Raw genomic sequence first — 7,268 nt, 5'->3', positions numbered from 1 at the left:
AAGATGATGACTAAGCAAATTCCCTGCTTTAGCGGTATATATACGGCTACGCTTTGTTATTAAACTTGCCTTGCAACCATCAGTTGCTTGTGCCCTTCTGATCCCATACCTTGGTGTGTTCAGTTCCCTACCCCCTCTCGTCGATTGTTGCTGCACTTTGAGGGCCCGCCACGGCTGGCGGCACCACATATAAGAGATATATATTTGTCTTTCTCTGTCTGGCTTACTTCATTTAGTATGATAATCTCTAGGTCCATCCATGTCACTGAAAATGGCATTATTTCATTCTTTTTATGGCTGAGTAATATTCCATTACACACACACACGCACACACACACACACTTTGTGTGTGTGTGTGTGTGTGCGTGTGTGTGGTATGCGGGCCTCTCACTGTTGTGGCCTCTCCCATTGCGGAGCACAGGCTCCGGATGCACAGGCTCAGCGGCCATGGCTCACGGGCCCAGCCGGTCCGCGGCATGTGGGATCTTCCTGGACCAGGGCACGAACATGTGTTCTCTGCCTTGACAGGCGGACTCGCAACCAGTGCGCCACCAGGGAAGCCCACGCACACTCTTCTTTATCCATTCATCTGTTGATGGACACTTAGGTTGCTTCCATGTCCTGGCTATTGTAAATATAGTGCTGCTATGAACATTGGAGTGCATGTGTCTTTTTGAATTAGTTTTCTCCAAATACATGCTCAGGAATGGGATTGCAAGATCATATGGCAACTCTATTTTTAGTTTTTTAAGTAATCTCCATACTGTTCCTCCATAGTGGCTGCACCAATTTACATTCCCACCAAGCGTAGGAGGGTTCCCTTTTCTCCACACCCTCTCCAGGCTTTATTGTTTTTAGATTTTTTTTTTTGATGATGGTCATTTTGAACAGAGTGAGGTGGTACCTCATTGTAGTTTTGATTTGCATTTCTCTAATAATTAGTGATGTTGAGCATCTTTTCATGTGCCTGTTGGCCATCTGTACATCTTCTTTGGAAAAATGTCTATTTAGGTCTTCTGCCCATTTTTTGCTTGGGTTGCTTGCTTTTTTGTTATTGAGCTGCTTAGACAACACATCGTATTGATCTCTCATTTTCATCCGCTTCTTTCCATCACCACTAGCACCACTTTGGATCTGCCCACTGCTCTCTCTGTCTTACATTCCTGTTATTCTCCTAATTAGCTTCCTCACCTCCAGTCTTACCTGCTCTGGTCCAGCCTCCACAGTAATTTTCATAGTTCAAAAGTATTATCATGTATTCTCCATTTAAAATACTTTAATCAGGGCTTCCCTGGTGGTGCAGTGGTTGAGGGTCCGCCTGCCAATGCAGGGGACACGGGTTTGTGCCCTGGTCGGGGAGGATCCCACATGCCGCAGGGTGGCTAGGCCCGTGAGCCATGGCCACTGAGCCTGCACAAAACACACTTTAATCAGACCTCATTGGCCTCAAAAGAAAGTCCTTAGTGTAATTCACCATACCTTTCATTATCTGACCTCTGCTTATCTTTCTCGCTTCACAGGATCTTCCCACCTTATTTTCCAAAATGCATACTGTTCTAATTGCAGCTCTTCAAATGAAAATGCCCTCTATCTCTCTGGGATTTTGAACGTTTCTGGTTGAAATGTTCTTTCATTGCCTTCTGTCCTATCAACTCCATGTTCCTTCAGTTTCCCACTTTTTTTCTCCTTAACGTTCCAGGAAGCCTTCCCCAGCACCCAGACTCCTACTTCTGTGTTCATCTCTGAAACATTGTCCCACAGTGTGCTCAACTTAACCTTCAACTGCAGCTGGAACCCACTGAACTGAATGGCCTTCTAGACTGTAAACTTTTGGGGAGCCAGAACTATGACAAGTCTATAGTTGAGTTCCTGATGATTAATACAGAGACTGACACAAACAGAACATCAAGAAAGGTAAATGACATCACAGAACAAATTCACAAGTACCCACAGGTGAAGCAAAGGACATACGCATATCTGGATTTTGATGTCACATAGAATGTTTTAGCTTGCATGTTTACTCACAAAATATCTGTTATATGCTGTTTCCCATTTATCACACTTCTGTTCCAGTGACCTTGTGAAGAGTCTGACAAGAGAGTGAAAATGATGTTTCTCAAAACTAATTACCTGGTGTTGCAATAATTTCTTCCTGCAATTATGCTAACCATAGCTACAGAGTGTGTAAGAAACCACCTGATTTTTTACTATATATATATATATATATATATATATATATATACACACACACACACACACACACACACATATATACACTCAAAACATTCCAATTTGAAGTTGAAAGCTAAAATTTCTGAATTCAGTGCCTCTCATGGTAGCTGCCCAGCTACTGTAAGTCACACACGCTGTCCCTCTTGGGTCCAGGTCTGTCCTGCCCCTCAAACCCCAGCTTATTGATCCGAGGTGGACACTGACCCACACTGGCCCAATAAGACTCTTTCTCCCAAGAGTTGGGAATCTGGGGTTCAACTGGTGTCCATGGAGCTGAGTCATTTGACATGATGTCTATAAATTTCCACGGTGCCTCCCCTTCCCAAGGCCTCCCTGTGCACCTCTTGCTTAGGGCCTCTGAGGGTCTTCAGAATCATTTTAATAAATCAATATTTTTTTACATCATTTTCTGTGACTTCTCACCAAAAGAAGTCACTTCTCACTAGTACAATAGCAATGTTACTGAAAACTATCAATAGTGTGTTTTCCTTGTTGGTTCAAATTTCTCAAAGGCTATATTCTCTATTATTAAGCACATTTCATTCCATGAGTTATAGAATGCCTTGTTAGATAAAAGGGAAATAATTAGATCGCATCTTGTTAGAAGTCTAAATTTCAAAAAGAGACTTTATAAGAAAACCTTTCTCAATCATTCTTACAGGAAAACACCTTACACCCTGAAGCCTCACTTTAATGCTCTACTCACAGCCTATGCTGTGGTACCTAGTGCAACCCTAAAGGAAGAACGTGGCCTGAAAGATCTACAGGATGGCCCATGCCAGTGGAGCAATCCTTTATAGAGCCTTCCTGGCATATAATCTAGCCCTAAGTGAAAACACTGGTATAATTCATAAGGTTCTTCGGGCAATGACCAAGTATGTTTTGAATACCAACCCTTTTTTCAGAATCCTTTCTATATTGGAAAACATTAGAGCAAACTCAAATTTATAATTTAAAGCAGGCATTGAAAATCTCAGTGACAAGCCAGTAAGAAATATTTCTAAATTCTGAAAGAGTACTAAGTCTCTATTAATTGATTATTCTGTATATTTACTATATGTGCTGCTATTTATACTCATGCCATTTATGCTAAGGGATTTTTTTTTTTTTTTGGCTATACGCGGGCCTGTCACTGTTGTGGCCTCTCCCGTTGCAGAGCACAGGCTCCGGACGTGCAGGTTCAGCGGCCATGGCTCATGGGCCCAGCCGCTCTGCAGCATGTGGGATCTTCCCGGACCAGGGCACGAACCAGTGTCCCCTGCGTCAGCAGGCGGACTCTCAACCACTGCACCACCAGGGAAGCCCGCTAAGGGATTTTTAAAGTGTCCTAAAACCAACCTTTTTGCATCAGACACAAATCTCTAATTAGTTGAGAATAAGGCAACAAACAACTAATGTTTAAGCATAACTTTCAATATATGTTACCTATTGACACAAGCACAAGAAGAGAAACTCAAATTCCAGAGGTTTGAGTGAATATTTTATTTTTAAAACAAACAACCCCCCAAAAAATCTTCCCTCTATTTTTTAAAAATAAATATACAAGTAAGACAAGGTTAAGTTTTGATGAATGTTCTGCCATAGTGATAGACCAGAGAAATATATCTTCATCACCTGCACCCAGCACCTGTCTGTGTTTTTCCAAGCCCACCTGTTGGCAGTTCTCATGACTTCTATAGCAAATATACTTTTAACAATACTCCATAAGATTAGCAGTAGACTATACAAGTAGCGAAAATTCTCCTCAAAGACATTGTGAATGAGTGTATCTCTTTCTGGGTTAACACGAAAAGTCCCATGGAAAGGGAATTTACTACAGAAGTCCCAAAGATGAGGCTGCTCTTTCCACTAAGAGAGATCATGAATGCCCAAACCTTTTGAAACATTAATTATTTGGTTAAATTTAGGGAAATTGGTATTACCAAAGGGTCCCTGCAAATCTAACTGAGTCTATTTCAGAGAACAGTGATACTGGCTGAAAACCATGGTTTACATTCCATCTTCAAAGTGAGATAATGTAAGAATGCCAAAAATTCAACAGAGCCTTCTCAAGTAACACTTTTGTCCTTGAGAAAGCATTGGGATTCTGAGTTGTGGAATTTTCCATTCATTTATTCTTTCATTTTCCATCTTCCTTTGCCTTCAAGTGTCAATTGGCTTCTCTCAGTCACAGCTGTACAAATCACAGGACTTTTTTTTAATTGGCAGAAGACATATACATTATTCATCTATTCAGTTTCATCTGAAGGAAATAAAAAAAAGACACAATTTTATTTTCCAACAAAATATCTAAAGCTGCTTTTTCCCCATGAAAAACTGGACAGAAGACCTCATCCGTGATCTATGTAAGTACAAAATTTTTTGCCTATCAGAGCACGTACGAGTTTGATTTTATTAAAATATAGGCCTCCTTTTTTCCTGTTATGCTTCATAGTACTTGTATATAAATATGTAGCAAATTCAATGTTTTTATTAGTTTGTGAAGCGTTACATACCATAATAATACCAAGAACACCCTGTGCTTTTCCCAGCAAGTATTGACTTAAAAGGACACTTTGTTTACATTTGTGCTACATCCTTGATAGAAAGCACGTTGGTATTGCATTGCAGGATGTGTTTTTCTCTAACTGTAAATACAGTGAAGCAGAAAAGTCAAGTAGTGACTCTACACCAAGTAATTACCTTGGCCTCTGGGTTACTGATTGAACTAGAACGCAGATTAACGTCATGATGACCCTCATTTAGAAAGCTCTCCTGTAGCTAGAGAAAATAGCCCGTGTCAAATTCAACACGCACACACCTTCCTATTTGACAAGCCAGTTCTGAGTCCCAAAAATCCCACATTAAATGAAGGAAGAAAATGATGTTCACGTTGGTAGTGAGGTGTGTATCAGCCTTGCACCCTGGCCACAGCGATAGGTGCATGATATGGTATAAGGATAAAACTTTCTCTCCTCCAGAAGATAGTTTACTACCCTGCTCTGTAAAAGCCTTGTGGGACACACAGAGCAGCAGAGAGGAACGTCCAACTGCGTCCCCATCTTCAACCCAGCTCTCCGTGACGGGAGAACTCAATGCTTGAATAGTCACCATCAACTACTAACAAAAACACGGAGCTCCAAGCTCTCTGTCAGAAGATAAAAGCTCCATTATAAAAGAGACAGTCACGGCTTTACAAGCCAAACAGAAATTTCTCAACATCTCACAGGCATCTCATTACCGACACTCTCTCATCATGAGTGATCATGGTTTTTTAGAGTCAGAAGCAAAATATGGGAAGCTCTGTGTACAGGCAAGTGGAAACAAGGCATAATAAAGGAAGAGCTAGGTGTGTAAGGAAAGTGATGAAGTGGGCATATTTTAATGCTTAATTCAGAAGGAAGAAAATGCCACTCAGGCAGGAATTTAACCCCTTTCTGGTTGGAAGACACGTAAACAGGGATTGCTATTTCTTTCAGCATCAATCCGCTCTATATGGTTTGAACTTCTCTTTTGCCCCAATACTTGCATGTATTTCAAGGCTTGGTAAAGGCACCTCATAAAAGCCTTTCACATATAAAAAAGTACAAATTTCAACATCTTTAACTGTTTCTGAAAACTCATTGATTCTAAGTGGAGGAAGTTATCATTTGTGATGATTCACTCTCAAGTTGCATCAAGTTTACCATTGAACACACAGTTGGGCATCTCAAATGAGAGATGGAATTTTGGGGGGACCTCACACTTCAGGGGCGGCAAGGAGGGTGGCCCTGCAGTAGCTGATGTTGAAAAAGACTATAAATTCAAATAATACAGGGCACCCAGAACACACCCCAGCAGCATCACGCAAGCGGCAAGCCTTATCTGTTCTGCAGGGGCTTGTAACAAGCCTGGAGGTTTATTTGGTGATGTCACCTTCCTGTTTCCCCATTTCAGGGTGCCCTCGTGTTCGTTTTAACCTAGTATTGTCTGTGTACAGTTGTTGGCACAAAGGAAAGAACCTATGAGATTTGGGACTTTATATTCCTTCAGGGAGGATTTTGCATGACCTTTGAGTAAAGAGTTTGCTCAAATGAATATTTTAAGAAGTAAAGGGGGAGGGAGGAGAGAGAGAGTGGTCATTGTTTTTCTGTTTTTCCTAAGTTAAAATGTTTGGAAAGTTCGTACGTTTAATGCTTATTTATATACAAATAAAAATGATAACGATATGTGACTTTTGTTTATCTCTGGAAATAGAGTAAGGTGGAGCAGAAAAAGGTAGAATAGGGCTTCCCTGGTGGCGCAGTGATTGAGAATCCGCCTGCCGATGCAGGGGACACGGGTTCGTGCCCCAGTCCGGGAAGATCCCACATGCCACGGAGCGGCTGGGCCTGTGAGACATGGCCGCTGAGCCTGCATGTCCGGAGCCTGTGCTCCGCAACGGGAGAGGCCACAACAGTGAGAGGCCCACGTACCACAAAAAAAAAAAAAAAAAAAAAAAGGTAGAATAAGGTATGATGGGACAGCCTAGGTTCACAGAGCATATGGTAGCAGGTGAGGGGACAATAGTACTAGAATGAACTCTTAAGATCTGCTAGTTCAACACAATCGTTTTGGAGCTGAGAAACTGAGCTTCAGCGAGGGAAGGATCTTTGTGCAAAGACAAAGAATTGAACAGCTAGGGTTATTATATGAAAATACTACACATTTTTAATAAGAAAAACACAAATGCAGATTTTACTTACCTGCCATTTACTAGCTGTGTTACCAGGAGAAGGTTACTTAACCTCTCTGTGGCTCATCTGTAAAACTGAGATATAATGGTCATAGGCTTGCTGGGAAAGCAAATCAGTCAATACTTGTAAAGCACCTAAAAACAATAAGAATTTGATAAATGTCAACTGTTTTTATTATTATTATTACTGCTACTATTGTGAATTCAGCCAGGCCTTTCTCAAGTAAGTGAGCTTTTGTTGGTTGATGAACTGGAAAACTCAATCCACTACCGCTTGGCATGTCACAGTGGTGTAGGTGTCAACATTGTAAGATACACTGAGGCAGAGCCTAGCTTCAGCTTG

This window comes from Kogia breviceps, chromosome 12, assembly GCF_026419965.1.
Source record: "Kogia breviceps isolate mKogBre1 chromosome 12, mKogBre1 haplotype 1, whole genome shotgun sequence".
In the NCBI taxonomy this organism is placed as follows: Eukaryota; Metazoa; Chordata; class Mammalia; order Artiodactyla; family Physeteridae; genus Kogia; species Kogia breviceps.
Note: the sequence above shows the minus strand (reverse complement) of the source record.